General features: G+C 46.8%; 1 long non-coding RNA gene across 1 annotated transcript; it reads right to left on the bottom strand.

Moving 5' to 3' along the window:
• Positions 1–28: 28 nt before the first annotated feature.
• LOC117678022 (uncharacterized) lies at positions 29–17,656 on the bottom strand. The gene is made up of 2 exons (XR_004594883.3): positions 17,579–17,656; positions 29–180 (listed from the first exon to the last, which is right to left on the bottom strand). It is a non-coding gene; the product is annotated as an uncharacterized LOC117678022 (long non-coding RNA).
• Between the last annotated feature and the right edge of the window lie 589 nt (positions 17,657–18,245).

Genomic DNA, 18,245 nt, shown 5'->3' with positions numbered 1-18,245 from the left:
AAGTTAATAGCAACTTCACGGATAAATGTGGGTTGTCACGAGGCAGTAAATTATAATTGGAAAACACATTATTTGGTGTAACTTCTCTATAATTTCTCTCTCCTCCTGGCGTTATTTCGGTCTTTGGCTGATGCGCTTTGGGATTCTTCAATAACAGGTCAAGGTCTGTGAACAGCCACCCTGGAATTAGAAGGCAGGATTTTGTTTGTTGTTGTTTTAAATATCTCAAAGGAACTTGGTGATACCAAAAGGTTTTCCCGCAAAACCTTTGCCCTTCTTGCTCTTACACTTTCAGATTCGGGTTAATGTCAGGGTTCCAAGTAACACCCCCAAGGAAAGAAAACGCCGAGGCTTGAAATTCCTCAAAGCTACATTTTATTAGACATGGCATATTGGCACATCTGGGAAAACCCGAATCTGAAAGCTTCCAGGTTTTCCCCACCCAAAGAACAGTTCAAGTTCCTGCCCAACACCTACATGTCCATCACATGGTCCAATCAAACATCGTCCCAACTGGAGATACCTCTCAGTTCCAGTCTTCCAGGTGCAGGGCAAGATGTCCTTGACTTCTTGAGAAAAGAATGTTATTATGACTATATATCCTCCCTCCCAGTTTCCCACAGTAGTAAACACGGCAGGTCTGAAGGCCTAATACAAAAGATGGCTTCCATGCCTGACAAAAGCCACCTATCGTTTTGTTCCTAGCAAAACTCCAGGTCACTGCACCCGGTGACTCTTCAGAGAAGACAAGCCTAGAAACTTGTAGGATTTTCAGTCTTAATTTTGTACAGTATTACAGTCTGAATTTTTTATAGTTAGCAACTAAATCATGGATTTCCTACCCTTATTGTTGCAAAGTAAAATTGGTGATAAAGTACTATTTGTTCAGCTTAATCTGCAACATTCTGTGGATTTTTAAAAACAGAACAATGTTAGTATTTAGTGGTTGATCTATTCAGAAAAAATTTGGAACACTCTTCCTACTTTCATATTATTCCGTAGCAGTGCATTTCTTGCAGGTTTGCTTGGAAATAAGCCTCGTAATATTCAACGAGGCTTACCAAGAAAGAGCATGGTCCTGAAATAACCACATAAGGGGTCCCACAACATATATACATATTATTTTCATATTCTCTCTCTCTCTCTTTCTCTCTCTCTCTCTCTCTCTCTCTCTCTCTCACACACACACACACACACACATACACACACACACACACACACACACACACACACACACACACGGAGGGGGAGAGGGGGATGATTTTAGAAAGTATATAAAACTTCAACATAGAATTTTATAATCATTCATCCATAGATTGATTATATCCCATCAAGCCAGTGTCAACTCTTAAGCACCTCACAGATTCCCTCCGTGATACACTGAATTGTGCAATAGCAACCAAATTTTTTACTCTACATCAGAGTACACTATAAGGCAGCAAAATGCCGCCATTTTCTTTACATAAGGAAACCAATCTCAAGTCTGAACTCTGACATATGTTATCTTATCTTATCTTGCACAAACTGTCCCAGAGCTAAATTTGTTCTGTGCTTTCGACTCTCTCTTTTTGGGTATTTCACTCTCTATACTCCTTTGAAACATATTAAGAATTAGAAGCAGAAAAGACAAGCAAATACATTCATTTCTTATAATAATATAAATAGACATGAATTCACATATATATTTACATAAGTGATCCTTGATATCCAAACCCTTCCCTTTCCTGTAACAAGCGTTCATTACCATTTAGTTCAAATAGTCTAAGAAAAAAAGTAGTAAATATAGTCATTCCTTTTGCCTTGAAACTCATATCATATCATATAGATTGAACCTCACTCTTCCTTCCTTTAAATTTTGAATTAAGAGCCTGGTGGCGCAGCAGACTAATAGCCTGTTATTAACATTCAGCTGCCTGCAATTACTGCAAGTTCGAATCTCCCCAGGCTCAAGGTTGACTCAGCCTTCCATCCTTTCTAAGGTAGGTAAATTGAGGACCCAGATTGTGGGGGCAATAAGCTGACTTTGTATAAATATACAAAAGTATGAAGGCTATTGCTTAACGCATTGTAAGCCGCCCTGAGTCTCCGGAGAAGGGCGGCATATAAATCAAATTTAAAAAAAAAATATTGAATGGGGATATAAACTAATTCCTGCATCTATATTATGTATAGTAGGGATGTCAAACTCAAGGTCTAGGGGCCAGATGCAGCCCCCGGGGTGTTTAGATCTGGCCCAAAGGGCCGCCCTGGAAACAGCGAAGGACTGACCCGCAGTGCCTCTGCCAGCGGCTCACTGGCAGAGGGTTGCAGGAGCCTGTTTTCACTGACAGACCGCTCGGGCCTCCACAGGCGCCCCCGACACAAGTGATGTTGAGCTGGCCTTGCCCACCCTGGCCCCCCGAGGTCAAACACAAACTTGATATGGCCCTCAATGAAATCGAGTTTGACCCCCCTGATCTGTAGTAAAATAATATTTCTTTTCTGAAAATTTTAAATAGATAATGATGTGAAAAGGTAGAGGGGAATCCAAAGCGCATCGAATTGTTCATATCGTAATGCTCCCAGTTGCCCTGAATTAAATTGCTGAATCCAGAAAGCCTCACTTTATGCTATTTGATCATTTATTCACATCAGTTTGACTTTGTGTCCTGCCATTATTTTTGTTTCATCTAGATGACCTTATGTGGGCTTGGCAGAAGCTAGATAGGATAGGATGAAATTAGTACTTGATCGGGAGATCTGAAGGCTAAATGGGGAAACTGAAAAGATGTTTTGGAAGAAGGCAACGGCGTATGACTTCTTTATCTAGGAGGTCACCCAAAATTGAAGTTGAGTTGCTCAATCCCGGTTATCTTTCCAATAACTTAATATTATGTTTGAAGGTATCATCTGTCTTCAAAGCTGAATATATAGTCTATCTTCTTCCAATCTGTCCATTAAGGAATTAGCCATTAGTCTGATAATGCTCGATCTGTTACTGCAGAAAATGTGAGCAAGACCTACCAACCACAGTTTCCTCTCTAGGTTGTAGTGATGTCAGCAGGACTGGAGGGGGCATGGAGACGGGCTGCTGATCTGGACAAGAAACTAATTCAGTTTGGAATGGATTCAGAAGGATGGATTTCAGTCACTGTGTCCAGTTAAAGATCTTGTGAACTCATGCAATTATGCTAAGACTATGGTGTGGTTGCAAAGGACGACTTGCCCGTTAAAATGGCTGCATGGGAAAACATTATCAACCATTTGCTTAGCGGCTGTTCAGAGTTAAAATGGCGCTGGGAAAAAATGACTTATGTCCAGTCCTTGCACTTATGACCATCCCAGCATCCCTATGGTCACGTGATCAAAATTCAGTTGCTTGGCAACCGACTTGCAGTTACGATGGTTGCAATGTTCCAGTCATCCTTTCCGACCTTCCCAGCCAGTTTCCGACAAACAAAGCCACTGGGGGAAGCTGGATTCACTTAATGACTGCAATGATTCATTAACAAATGTGGCCAAAAGATCATAAAATCAGGCATGACTCACTTAACAGCTGCCTTGCTTAGCAATGGAAATTCTGGTCCCAGTTACGGTTGTAAGTTGAAGACTCCTTGTATATGTATGTATCTTAAAATAGATTGTTTTTATTGGACATCTCAGCAAATATTTAAGAAAGTTTGGAATTGTTGTGGAAGTAAAGATGACAATGGTGACCAGTGCCCTGCCTGCAGTGAACAGAACTGCAATTTCTGAGATGATGCAAATCCTCCCTGCAGACGAGAAAGTCGCAATGCAGCTCCATATTCTATATGTACTTTAGAGTCTCATAAAGGTGCATAAACTGGGCTGCAAGCGGTTATTGCTGTGTTTTTATTTATTGCACGGCTTTGCAACACGTATGCTTAACGTCCACTGTAGCCTCAGAATGAAGCAATCTGAGTGAGAAACAAGGGAATTACGGAAATCATCCATTAACTGCTAACCCACAAAGGCCCGGAAAGAAATATGCAGAAATCTCCACCAAACAAGTAGGCTTATTTTCCAGAAAAACAGATGAGATAGACCAGATCCTTCAGAAGTGCCGATAGGATTCATAAAATTAAATGATTCCATTTACATTAAATACTATCCAGCCCAGAAGAGCTAATATCAGAAGAAAGGCTAATCTTTTCTAGGGCTAAGAGATGGGTCTGTAAAGATCTAGACCACCACTGGGGGCAGCAAAGGAATATATAAAACCCTAGTTCCTTGCTGCCATCTACTGATCATCTGGAGTTTTGCAGCCCTATCACTCTCCTGGTATCAAGGACGTGACTGCGGTCAATGATCAGTCCACAAAACACCTTACCTACATAAAACTGATATTGATTAACAATTAGGTAAACAGATCAATCAGACAAACTGCTGTGCATCTTACATATAACAAAATTTGGCCATACTTCAAGACATGGAATCAATTGAAAGGAAACTTTTAAATATAAATCTGGTCAGAATGGCCAGGATTTTAAGTAGACGTGGAACTAGCAGTAAATGTAAAATGGACAGATTAATAAAACATGTTTGGTGTTCAGTGTCCATATGGGCAAAGTGTGGAATGGAACTTGAAGTTCCATTAAATAGCAATACCACTAAGACTTACATACCGCTTCACAGTGCTTTTACAGCCCTCTCTAAGCAGTTTGGAGAGTCAGCATCTTGCCCCCAACAATCTGGGTCCTCATTTTACTGACCTCGGAAGAATGGGAGGCTGAGTCTACCTTGAATTAATGAGAATCAAACTGCTGGCAGTCAGGAGAAGTAGCCTGCGATATTGCATTCTAACCACTGGGCCACCACGGCTCTTGCTACAGAATGATGATATTTGATATTATTTCTCAATGAATCACACAGCTGAGTTTTGGGGCAAAGTTTAAGAAACGGATCTAAACAGATAAAAACTACTTTAAAATATTTAGGGTGGTACATATCTGAGTCATTCACTGCTCAGAGAATTTGTGCGAGATGGGTGGCCATGTAAATTTGATGAACAAGTAAAATTTATAGTAAATGATGGTTAAGAAAATCTATTATGCAAAGATATGAGAACAAAATATAGCCTCTTGCTATAAGCCCTGAATTTAAATCTCAGAGTCCAAAGAAGGTCCATGGAAGGATTTGTCTTGAAGGTGAATTGGAGAGTAAATTCCAGTTCTGAGGGTTTTCTGAGGCACAGTCCAATATATATATATATATATCTTGAGAGATGCAAAGCCCATTCATTCTTGATTTATTTATTTATTTGTATTTCACCTTTATTATTTTTACAAATAACTCAAGGCGGCAAACATATCCAACACACCTCCCTCCTCCTATTTTCCCCACAACAACGACCTCTGTTGGGCTGACAGAGAGAAGGACTGGGCCCGTGGTGGGTTGCCCCCCGGTTTGGACCGGTTCGCACAAACTGGTAGTAAAACCAGCAGGAGGCTCTGCCCACCACCCAATGTCATCATAGGCAATCTGGGCATATGCAGAAGCTTGGCGCGTGAGCAAAGCAAGTGCGCACGCACGATCCCATTGCGAACCAGTAGTAAAGGTAAGTAGAACCCACCCCTGAAGTGGCCCAAGTTCACCCCAGCTGGCTTTCATGGCTAAAGCAGGACTCGAACTCAGAGTTTCCTGCTTTTTAGTCTGGTGCCTGATTCAGCCTTCCATCCTTCTGAGGTCAGTAAAATGAGGACCCAGATTGTTGGGGGCAATATGCTGACTCTGTAAACTGCTTAGAGAGGGCTGTAAAGCACTGTGAAGTCAAAGTGCTATTGCTATTAGAGCAAACTGACTCTGACCAAATTGATAAAAAGAATATTCACAAGGGACATATTCTGATTGTCCCCAGTGTTACCTAAAACTAAGAACTTGTGGATAAGTAAAATGGACACCCTCCCGGAAGGGCTCAGAAAGAATAAGGTAAGATCTTCTGCCAAAGTTTTCAACAGATACTAGTAAAAAGAACCAATACCCTGTTTCCCCAAAAATAAGACATCCCCTGATAATAAGCCCAATCGGGCTTTTGAGCGTGTGTGCTAAAATAAGCCCCTCCTGAAAATAAGCCCTCCACAAAAATATTTAAACGCAGAGCTGGAAATCAGGTAAGATGGCAAGAAGAGTCCCATATTGCTCCATGCGCCCCAAAATAATAAGACCTCCCCGAAAATAAGGCCAAGTGCTTATTTTGGGGTTCAAACAAATATAAGACAGAGTCTTATTTTCGGGGAAACAAGGTATTATTAATTGTCTCATTCGTTTCAAAACATTGAAACTGTACTGAACATCCTGTTGGGATCAGTGTACAAAATGAAGATAGATTCTTAATATTGCTGGCAGTGTGTGAGAGACATCACTTACTGGCTTTTACCAAAGCCAAGGACAGTTTTCCAGAAAAATAAAAAATTCATTGATGATAAAATGTGAATTTTTAACTTTGCTAAGATCTGGCTTGCAAAAGGACATTAAAATTGTTTTATTTTCTGATTCATTGGGCTCTACATAAGTAGATTTTCTGTATGTCAATATTGATAATCGAGAGTGTCAAATGTTGAAAATTTTTATCATCTAAAATTATCAAGAGTACAAGAACACAAATACATCATGTAGTTTGTCTTCTCTATCCAGAAGATTGAACGATTATATAATACTTTATATAAACTGGATTTCTAAAAATTAGCTGTTGATTTTACAGATGTCTAATTTTCTAATTTTTAAAATCTCTAGTTGTTTTTAGATATTCTGTCTTTGCATATTTTTGCTTGTCTTAAAAATAAACGTACACATATATAGTATTTAAGCAAGGTAACAATGCAAGTTTTGCACACGGATTCTATAGCACATCTCCATTTTCATAAATCCTTTAAGATTGGTTTCAGGTTAATAGTTGTGCAGGTATTCTGCAGTTTGCCTTCTAAAACCACTCAGAGCAAATTTTGCATCACCACTGCTTGAAATTGATTGTTTCGTCACTCCCCAGCATATGGTATGCACACGTGGAGAGAGGATTGAATCATTAGCAACAAGTGGAAGAAATTGTTGTATTTGGCAACCGGCTGCATGTGATCTCTTAAAAAAAAAAAGTCAGCCAAACTATCAGCAACAGTTTCATTGCACTCGATGGTAGGTCCACTCACCTCCCATTCTTTTGTCACTTGGGATGGCCAATGGAGGAACATTAAAAACCTGCCCTCTTTCCTTGCCATGTTTACATCTTAAGTTTTTTTTTTTCTAAAAATGAACAGAGTTCTTATAGAGGGGGTGAGCTCAGAACAACCCAAAAGCAGGGGGGAAACAGAGCAGGGGTGGGCTTCAAAAATTTTAGCAAGGGGTTCTCTGCTTGGTTGCTGGGTGGGCGTGGCCTTGGTGGGCGTGGCCTAGTCGTCCTCCTGCACCACAGCAGGGGGGGCATTTTTGCCCTCCCCAGGCTCCGGAGGCTTTCCTCGAGCCTCCAGGAGGGTGAAAACAGCCTCCCCAGGCTCCGGAGGCCCTCTGGGGGCCGGAAACGGGGCTGTTTCCGGCCTTCCCGAACTTCCGGTAGGCCCGTTTTTCACCCTCCCCGAGCCTCCACGCGTGCCCTACACTTACCTGCATCCAAAATGGGCCACGTGGGGACTCCTGGGAGGGGAGGAGAGGACGGGGCCAGCCAGGAGTGGGATTTGGGTGTTCTCCGAACTGCACAGAATCTTAGCTAGAGGTTCTCCTGAACCCCTGCGAACCCCAGCAGCCCCCCTTGAAACAGCAGCAATCTTGCATGGGGTCTTCACTGTAAAAGGGAAGATAAAACCTCAAAAGATAAAGAACCAGGAGCTCCCACAAATAAGGGAACTGTCTGCAGACTACCGGGGGGGGGGAGGGGAGGGGGGGAGCGGATTTAGCAATCCATGTTTGTTTCCTTAGAAATTGCAGCTGAGACAATTAACTTCTCAGGAACCTCTTCCAAAGTTGCTGTGTAGTAAGATGGCAGCTAATAAATTTTACAAATAAATAAATAAATCATGCAGACATCTGAAGTCCACCAGAAAGACTATGATATCTAGCGACATGCAGTAACAGCCTTCATCACACTAACTTTGGATGGGAAAAGGTGTTATATATCACGAGTTTGCAGCATATATTTTTCAGGTAATCTGCAGGTAGTCCTTGATTTATGATCACAATTGAGCCCAACATTTCTGTCGCTAAACAAGACCTATGTTAAGTGAATTTGGCCCCATTGTATGACCTTTTTTGTCACAATTGTTAAGTGAATCACTGCAGTTAAGTTAGCAACACAGTTCTTGAGTGAACCTGCCGGTATTTACTTACCTTCGCTACCGGTTCACAAATGTTTTTTAATTTTATGGAGGTTTGTATTTTAACTTTTCTTAACTAAAATAAAAATGGAACAGAAGAAGGAGAAGGAGAAGGAGAAGGAGGAGGAGGAGAAGGAGGAGGAGGAGGAGGAGGAGGAGGAGGAGGAGGAGGAGGAGGAGGAGGAGGAGGAGGAGGAGGAGGAGGAGAAGAAGAAGAAGAAGAAGAAGGAGAAGAAGAAGAAGAAGAAGAAGAAGAAGAAGAAGAAGTGTCGAGCGTCAAGAAGCACTCGACATCATGCACAAGACCGCTGACCCATGGACGTTCATCCTACCTGCTAGGAGGAGGGATGAGACGGGCTGCACGGGTGTTGGTGACGGGGACGGGCTGGCGACTAGGCGTTATAATGCACGGGTGTTTATCGGGGCTCGCGGAGGTGTAACACATGTTACGAAGACAAGAAGCGTAATTGGATCAAGACGGAATGAATGACGACATTGCTGTGCGCGCGTGACGAGCGGCGGGAAGTTGAAAACCGCCGAGCAGCTGTTTGCCATGAGAGAAATCCCTATAAAAAGAACTCTGTGTGGGGCGTGGGGTAGCTGCGTCTTTGAATTGCATTTGCAGTCCGACTTCCGTACGAGCTGTTTGTCACAATAAACCAAGTTGTATCGACTCTCCGAGAGCGTTGCTTGTGTTTTCGTGAGCACAGACTGGGGGAAAGCCGAGAGGAAGACGCAGCTCCCCTTTCCTTTGTTTGGTTTCATTCCTGCTGTGAGTCCGGTTACGGAGCCTCGTTACGATGGCCGAAGGCGTAACCGAGGATGTGCTGTCCATGGAGGCGTTGCAAGACGAGGAGGCACCGGGGGACGCTGCCGTTCCCGACGCACCCGAAATGGAGGAACAGCTGGTGGTGCGGCCGAAACGCCGGGAGCAGCCGAAAAGCAGCGGAGCCGCGGAGTCGCGGCCAGAGACGGGGCGTGAGGAACGGGAGTCGAAAGAGCAGGGAGCGACTGAGACGCGTCCACAAGCACCACCTTATGTAGGCTCCCAGTTCCTGGGTTGGAGGGAACGGCAGTGGGTTGAGGAAGAGGAGGGGGAGTGGAGTTACTCCACTGGCCCAGGGGCGTCCACTATGGACGTTTTGCGTGATAGATTTGGGGAGGCCAGTTTCCGCGACGCGTCATCTTGGCAGCCATGGGCCCCCACAGTGGACTCGTCTGGTTCTTGGTCCAGTGGGTCGGCGGGAGGTAGCTCAGGCAGCAGATTCCGTCTCGCCAGCCCGAAGCTAAAGCCTGAGCGGCGGGAACAGCGCACACAGCGGGTCAGCGGAGAACGTCAGAGCACGAGCGCCGCTCCAACAGGAAGCGGGGATAGTGTGCACGGCCCCCCAGGGACTGTGGCGCAACCCCGGAGAGAGAGGGGGGTGAACCATGGTAGAGGCGACCAGCAGACCCAGCCAGGTCTGGGGCTTAGACCGCCACAGCCACCCCAACTAGATCCTGTGCCAATATGGGGCCATGGGCCATGGGCCCCTCGCCAGACACCCTGGGGCTTACCTCCCATACAAGCGGCTTTCGATGGCACTGCAGGAAAGGTAGCGCTCTTTCTCAGCCAAGTGATAAGCCATATGGACCTATATGGTAGGCTTTATCCTTCGCAGTGGTCAATGGTGGTTGCGGTGACGGCAGTGTTAACAGGCGACGCTGCTGATTGGGTCGCTGACCTGCACAGCGAACATGCCCATGAGTTAACAGATTTAGGGCTTTTCCTGGAAGCATTGCGGCACCGGTTCGAGGACGAAACTCGAACGCAGGTTCTTGAAGGGGAATTAGTAAACCTTAGGCAACGGGGCCGTCCAGCAAAGGACTACGTCAATGAATTCCGTAACTTGGCCGGAAAGCTCCGCTCTTGGCCAGAACGCCTTCTGATTCATCAATTTCAGGCGGGGCTTGATAGAGACATTAGACAGGCCTGTGTCTACCGGGGTCTAGGGCCCTGCCTCTCTGAGTGGTACAAGGCGGCTGTTAGTCTAGATGTCGGGTTGCGGGAATTCAAGCCCCGTAACGTAAACCTAAATCTACGACGGGGATCCATGAGTCGGTCTAGTGACAGGAACGTTGCTCGAACAGCCCCGTTTTTTGGATCCGCAAGCGGTGAGGTAGCTAGACGACCGTTCCGTTGCTTCAGATGCAATCAGGAGGGGCATCGAGCAGCAGAATGTCCAGTGCCGCCACCTCGGATGTCTACCCCACGTCCGCCACCGGCTACCATACCGCAGGACCGGCCTGCACGGACACCAGAACGATCCAGAGCAGTTACGCAGACATCTTTGGTAGAGGCAACCCCTCGTTCCATCGCGGGTGGTCCACCGGGAACAGCCCGTGTGCCCGAGACTCCAGAGGAGACTGACACGGAGGAGGATATACACGATCCCATGGTGAGTGATCCCATTCGACCGTTCCTGATTCCAGTAACCCTTAGGCACCCTGCAACCAACCGAGAGTGCGATCAAGACGCATTGATAGATTCCGGTTGCACCCGCTGCCTTATCCGCCGGTCCATAGCAGAGGCTTTAGGCCTCCGAATACTGACGTTACGCGATCCCATTAAATTCGAACAGGTGGATGGTACTACTCTGGGGGGGGTACCCGCCACTAGCGTAACAGAACCTGTAGTGTTAACGATAGGGGCCCATCAAGAACGCATCCGGTTCATTGTAATAACACAGATGATAGAACCAATCATCCTAGGTCTTGCCTGGTTAGATAAGTGGCAGCCCCACATCTGGTGGGAGGGGGGTTTCCGTAAAGTAAGGCTCCCAATAACAGAGGAACCTTGTGTTGCACTCCAGCATGAGGCAACACCCCAACAGAAGTACCCTTCCGTGTATGCCGACCTTGCTCGAGTGTTTAGCGAGAACGAATGTGACGTATTGCCACCACACCGGGATACCGACTGTGGTATCGAAATCATCCCTGGAGCTCGCCTACCGAAACCCCGAATGTACTCGATGACCCCAAAAGAGTTAGAAGAATTACGCACATATATAGACAAAAACCTGGCGAGAGGTTTTATCCGACCTAGCAGGTCACACTTAGCAGCACCGGTGCTGTTCCGAGAAAAGAAGGACGGCGGGCTACGATTATGTGTTGACTACCGGGGACTAAATGCTGTCTGTGTAGAGCCGCTGTATCCACTTCCGCTGATACCCGATTTACTGACGACCTTGGGCACCGGAAAAATCTTCACGAAACTAGACCTACGTGAAGCGTATTATCGGGTGAGGATACGGTCGGGGGACGAATGGAAAACCACATTCAACAGTCCCCTCGGTAGTTACCATTTCTTAGTAATGCCGTTTGGTCTGCAAGGTGCACCAGCTGTTTTCATGCAGCTCATAAACGGAGTGTTGCACGAACACTTATATCGAGGGGTATTAGTGTACCTGGATGATATACTTATTTATTCAAACACGATGGAAGAGCACGTTCAGCTCGTTCGACAGGTACTGACCAAATTACTGGAGGCACACCTTTTTGTTAAACTCTCGAAATGCGAATTCCACCGGAGAGAAATAGATTACCTTGGGTTTCGGATTAGTGATACGGGGATTCAGATGGATCCGGGAAAAGTAGAAGCAGTGATGGAATGGCAGGCCCCGCGAACACGTAAGCAATTACAGAGCTTTCTCGGGTTTGCGAATTTTTACCGACAGTTCATCCCATCGTTCGCGAAGATAGCGTTGCCTTTAACTGAGCTCTTAAAAACGAAAGGTAAAGTGGCGCCCGGAGTGAAACCCAGACCGGGACACGTGCTGCAGTGGTCGTCCACGTGTCAACAAGCATTCGAGGATCTCAAACGTCTTTTTGCTAGAGAGCCCGTACTCAAACATCCAGACACTTCACAACCATTCATTGTGCAGGCAGACGCGAGTGACGTGGCCGTGGGAGCTGTCCTACTACAAAAAGATCCAAACGGTGTTCTACGGCCCTGCGCATACACCTCGCGTAAATTCACGGCAACAGAGAGGAATTGGGCCATATGGGAGAAGGAGGCATACGCTGTAAAGCGGGCCTTGCAGACATGGCGACATCTACTGGAAGGTAGTACAAAGCCTTTTGAGGTCTGGACGGACCACAAGAATCTGGAAGCCCTACAAACCCCTCGAAAATTGTCCCCAAAACAAATCAGATGGGCACAATATTTTCAGCGCTTCCGATTCTCTCTCGTCTACAAACCAGCAGGTAAAATGTTTTTGGCTGATGCCTTGTCACGAATGCCTCAATACAGAAGCAGAAGGGATGAAGTTTTACAGGCTGTGATTCCACCCATGAAAGCGTATACACTGGGAACTCGCCAACCCATTGACTGGGTTTCGACACTGCAAAAGGAACTGCAAACGGATAAGTGGGTACAAGACAACCATTCTTCTGTCACCCACCGAAACGGCTTGGTATGGTGGGGGGATAGGTTATATATCCCCGTTTCCTTGAGGCATCAAGTGTTGGCTCACTGCCATGATAACAAAACCGCAGGACATTTTGGGTTCTTAAAAACGTTGCATCTAAGCCGAAAACAATTCTGGTGGCCCAAAATGAGGAAAGACATTGATCGCTACGTCCGCGGGTGTCACATATGTGCTGTATCTAAACCACGTCCTGGAAAACCATTAGGGCTACTACAGACAGTGGCAGAACCAAGCAGGCCGTGGGATGAAATCGCCATGGATTTCATCGTAGAGCTCCCTAACAGTAGGGGATATACCGTTATCTGGACTGTAGTCGATCTTTTTTCAAAGCAGGCACATTTCATCCCTTGTAAAGGCTTACCATCCGCAAAACGACTAGTCCGGATGTTTCTCCAACATATTTATCGCTTACACGGAGCACCCAAACGAATTATTTCAGATAGAGGGGTGCAATTTACTGCCAGGTTCTGGAAAGGTTTCCTTAATGATATTGGAACAACACAAGGCCTAAGTTCAGCATATCACCCCAGCACGAATGGAGCAGCCGAGCGTGTGAATGCCATGGTGGAACGGTACCTCCGTTCCTACGTATCATACCAACAGAGGGACTGGGTGGACTATCTCCTGTTTGCTGAGACAGCATATAACAATTCGGTGCATAGGAGCACCGGGTGTACTCCTTTCCACGTTGTTATGGGACGGGATTTCCCAGCTATTCCTGACCTGGACGTCACCACTCCACCATCAATGACTCCCCAGGAGTGGGCGACTAACATACGGAAGACATGGCCTCAAATAAAGCAAGCACTGACTAAAGCAGCTGAGGAATATAAAGAGCAAGCCGACAAAAAACGAACCACATGTCCTCCTTTTCAGGTTGGGGATTTAGTTTATGTGTCCACTAAATACATACGGATGCGGCTACCCAGTCGAAAATTAGGTCCTAAATATATAGGCCCCTTCCCCATCATAAGAATCATTAACCCGGTAACCTTTATGTTAAAACTACCCTCTCTGCTTGGGAAAATACATCCTGTTTTCCATTCGAGTCTATTAAAACCAGCAACCGTACCCACTACGTCAACACAAACACCCCCAGGCCCAGTAACAGGGGCTCACTATGAAATTAAAGATATTCTCGACACGAAAACGCGGAGAGGCCATCTATACTATTTAGTTCGATGGAAAGGTTATCCTGATACCGAGGCATCATGGGTTCACAAAAAAGATGTAAATGCCCCACGGTTGGTGGGGAAGTTTCATAAGGAAAACCCCCACAAACCAAAACCGTTATAAAAACACTAACCACTATTTGTGTTTTGTTCTCTTTTAGGCGGACACCTGGTAGGGGGAGCCGCCTGTCGAGCGTCAAGAAGCACTCGACATCATGCACAAGACCGCTGACCCATGGACGTTCATCCTACCTGCTAGGAGGAGGGATGAGACGGGCTGCACGGGTGTTGGTGACGGGGACGGGCTGGCGACTAGGCGTTATAATGCACGGGTGTTTATCGGGGCTCGCGGAGGTGTAACACATGTTACGAAGACAAGAAGCGTAATTGGATCAAGACGGAATGAATGACGACATTGCTGTGCGCGCGTGACGAGCGGCGGGAAGTTGAAAACCGCCGAGCAGCTGTTTGCCATGAGAGAAATCCCTATAAAAAGAACTCTGTGTGGGGCGTGGGGTAGCTGCGTCTTTGAATTGCATTTGCAGTCCGACTTCCGTACGAGCTGTTTGTCACAATAAACCAAGTTGTATCGACTCTCCGAGAGCGTTGCTTGTGTTTTCGTGAGCACAGACTGGGGGAAAGCCGAGAAGAAGAAGAAGAAGAAGAAGAAGAAGAAGAAGAAGAAGAAGAAGAAGAAGAAGAAGAAGAAGAAGAAGAAGAAGAAGAAGAAGAAGAAGAAGAAGAAGAAGAAGAAGAAGAAGAAGAAGATACTGATCTGGAATCTTGCAGTGAGGTACGGGAGAAGTCAGGGATGGAGACTAGAGGAGATGCTCTTCCTGCCCTCGGATACCGTTTACAAATGGTGGGCCAGAGGGATGGGATGTCTATAGGAGTTGGGGAACATGGAGGAAGAAGAAGCAGGACTATTGAGGAAGAGGGAGAAACCATCAGGAGGAAGTTCAGAGCACCTGCCCCTTAACTGCGCCAGGGAGAATGACTTGAATGGAGAGGGCGGTTTTCGTGGAAAAGTTCTGATGATGTTATCTTGCTTTCTAAGCTTGCCAGCAACCCAAGGGGTTCTTGTGCTTGAGCTGGTCAGCCTGGTCAGGTTTCCCGAGTGAACATTTCTCCTCCCTCACTGGCCCGTACTTGGGCACAACATGCCTGACCGGACACATTGTCAAACCTTCCTTCTCCCTGAAGAGGGAGAATTGTCCCATGGCGAGAGCCGTGCTGCTCCCTGACTTGCTTCTATGCCTCTTGGATCCTGACCAGACGAAAATGGTGAGACGTGGAGGAACATCCAACTAGCTCAGCCTCCCCTTTCCAAGACCAACCTTCCAAAGACCATTGGTCAGTCTTCCCCCCACCCCCCCATGAACCCCCTTTGGAGAGGGGATTGCGGCGTTTACAGACCCTTGTGCAAATGGTTCCCTGTCAAACCTGGGATTTGGGGAAGTCCTTGGTACCTGGCAGGTGGCACAGGAAGGTCTTCCACCTGATGCCCACTAAGCAGGACCATGGACACCTTGGAGATGTTCTGGGAGGAGAGGGCAACCAAGAAAGAACTCAGACTCCGGACAAGAGAGTTGGGGAGCCATGATTTTCTCCTCCCCCACCTGTTTCTTGGAAGTGAAGGGGCCACACTTGCCTGAAAAGCTTTCTTAATGCCACAACTGAGACCAGATCCCCCTGCAGGGAAAAAAGAGGGTGGAAGGAGAGGCCAGGAGTAGGAGAGACCCCAAGGAGTATCCATCTGGCAGCAGGCCAGGCCAGAAAGGGAGTGTGCACCAGCTGGTGGCTTTACAAGCAGGCACACAACAATCTCCTTCCCTCAGCAACTGGCCATTCACAATGGCCTCTTGTTGAACCTTCACAAGTACATGAGTGTCTCAGGATTAGCATGGCTGGGCAACTCGGTGGCCCATTCTTGTTGGCCTGTGGCTTCTGCCTTTCATGTGAGAAGATGTCTGTTCATGAATAATGCAAAACTACTATCACATGTGGCACAAAAAAACACAGAGAAGGGCCAGGAAGGCCCGATTGCTTCACTCCTGGGCATCCCAAGCCAGCACGACATGGTTCCTCCTGCCCACTGTTGAATGGCTCTGGATACTGTCCGCTGAAAGGAGAACGTCCCTGCTTTTGACTGGCCTGGGGCCCTGGGTTCAAAAGTGGTGAAGAGCTGGAGGGTATACAAGAGCGGAGGGGCTTCTGTGTCACCTGGAGGTCCTGGTGGTGGTGTAAGAAGCATTGCTCTTCAGAGATGCAAAGTAATGGCATTCCTTCCCTTTGCCCTTCCCTCTCCTCTCCTCTCTCTCCCTCCCCTTCCTAGCCTCTTCCTCTCCCCCATTCCTCTCTCCCTCCTTCTCATTCTCTTTGCACTCCCCTCCTTGTCCCTTTCCCCCCTCCCCTCTCCAGCCCACTCCACCTTCCCAGCTCCCCCTCCCTTTCTGCCATCCCCACCCCCACCCCCTCCCCTTTCCGCTTCCCCTTTCCTTCCCCTCCCCATTCTTCTTCTGCTTCCCCTTCCCTTATCCCCCCTTTCCTGTTCTTCCCTCTTCCTTCCCTGTCTCATTCACTTGCTCCTTTCCTCCCCCTCTTCCCTCTCCATCTTTTCCCTCTCCCCCACTTCTCTCCCTATTCTCTTCCCCTCCCTTTCTCTCCCTCTTCACTCTGAACCCCTCCCCATGGTCTCTCCCCTTCTTTATCCCCCTCCCTTTCCTTCTCTGGAGCTCCCTCACCTCATATCCTCCTTCCTATATCCCCTCCCCCACCCTCACTCCCCCCCTTCATCCCTGTTTTCCTCCCCCTCCATTTTCTTCACTCTCGCCTTTCCTCTCCCTCCCTCCATATTCCCTTCCCATTCTTCCTGTCCCTCTCCCCCAATCTCCCTTGCCATATCTTCTGGCCTTTTCTTTCTCCTATCCCTCTTCTCCTCTCTCCCTTTCTCCCTCCTTTTTCCTACCCCTCTCTCACTTGCTCCCCCTGCCCCCCACTTCGTTTTTTTTCTCCCTTTCCCCTCCCTTCTTCTCCCTGACCCTCTCATGGTCTATCTCCCCCTCCCTATCCACTTACACCCAGAGATGGGTTTCAGCAGATTCTGACCAATTCTGGAGAACCGGTAGCGGAAATTTTGAGTAGTTCGGAGAACCGGTAGCAAAAATTCTGACTGGCCGTGCCCCCATCTATTCTCTGCCTCCCAAGTCCCAGCTGATCGGGAGGAAATGGGGATTTTGCAGTAACCTTCCCCTGTATTGGGGAGGGAATGGAGATTTTACAGTATTCTTCCCCTGCCACGCCCACCAAGCCATGCCACGCCCACCAAGCCATGCCACGCCCACCAAGCCACACCCACAGAACCGATAGTAAAAAATTTGAAACCCACCACTGCCTCTTCCTCTCTTTCTCTTTATTCTCCCCCTGCCCATCCCTCCTTTGCTTTTCCTCCTCCTCCTCCCCTTTCCATCCCTCCCTTTCTTTCTGCTTTTCTTTTCCTTCCCCTTCTCCCTTCCCCTTCCCGTCTCTGTCCTCTTCCCTCTGTCTTGCCTTACTCTTTTCCCTCTTTCTTTTTCTCCATCATTCTATCCTCCTGATCCTGATCCTCAACATCACTCTCATCCTCACCCTCACTTACCCCCTGAAAATTTGTTACAAAAAGAGGGAAATTCAGGGGCCCTTCTGAAGACCAGCTTCCCTCTCTGGTAACTGACAATAACTGACAGTTTAGCCTGCAGGGATGAGGTCATAAAGCCACCAGAATTCCCAAGGAGATGACAGGCCTCCCTTGGCATCCTATCAAAGGTCAGCTGCCCCCCCCACCCCACCCCACTTTTCTACATACACCAATGCCAGGCAAATGTCTCTAGAAAGCTACCAAACCAATCACTAAAGTTGATTTCTCATTTTTTTTATTTTTTTATTTTGCTCAGAGTAGGCTGGGAAATCTTGTTTAAAGACTTGGTAAAATTGGCAATCGCACAATTAACATTAGCTATATAGCAATTCTTTTTTTAAAAAAAAAAGTCTCTCAAATTTCCTCTCCATGTCTCTGAAAAATTCATTTATAAGCCAGCATCATTTAACATAGATTCTTTTACCACTCCAAATCATACATCTCAGAATAACAGAGTTAGAACAGACTTTGGAGGCCTTCTAATCCAGGGGTCTTTAACCTTCTCAATTTTAAGACTTGTGGAACAACTCTCAGAATTCCTCAGCCAACTTTAAGTCTGCAGATCTTAAAGTTGCCAAAGTTGGAGACCCCTGTTTTAGTCCACTCCAGTCACCTGCTCAAACAGGAG

This window comes from Pantherophis guttatus, chromosome 6 (assembly GCF_059756535.1).
Source record: "Pantherophis guttatus breed Tessera chromosome 6, ASM5975653v1, whole genome shotgun sequence".
Lineage (NCBI taxonomy): Eukaryota > Metazoa > Chordata > Lepidosauria > Squamata > Colubridae > Pantherophis > Pantherophis guttatus.
Note: the sequence above shows the minus strand (reverse complement) of the source record. Positions and strands in the feature narration are given on the sequence as shown.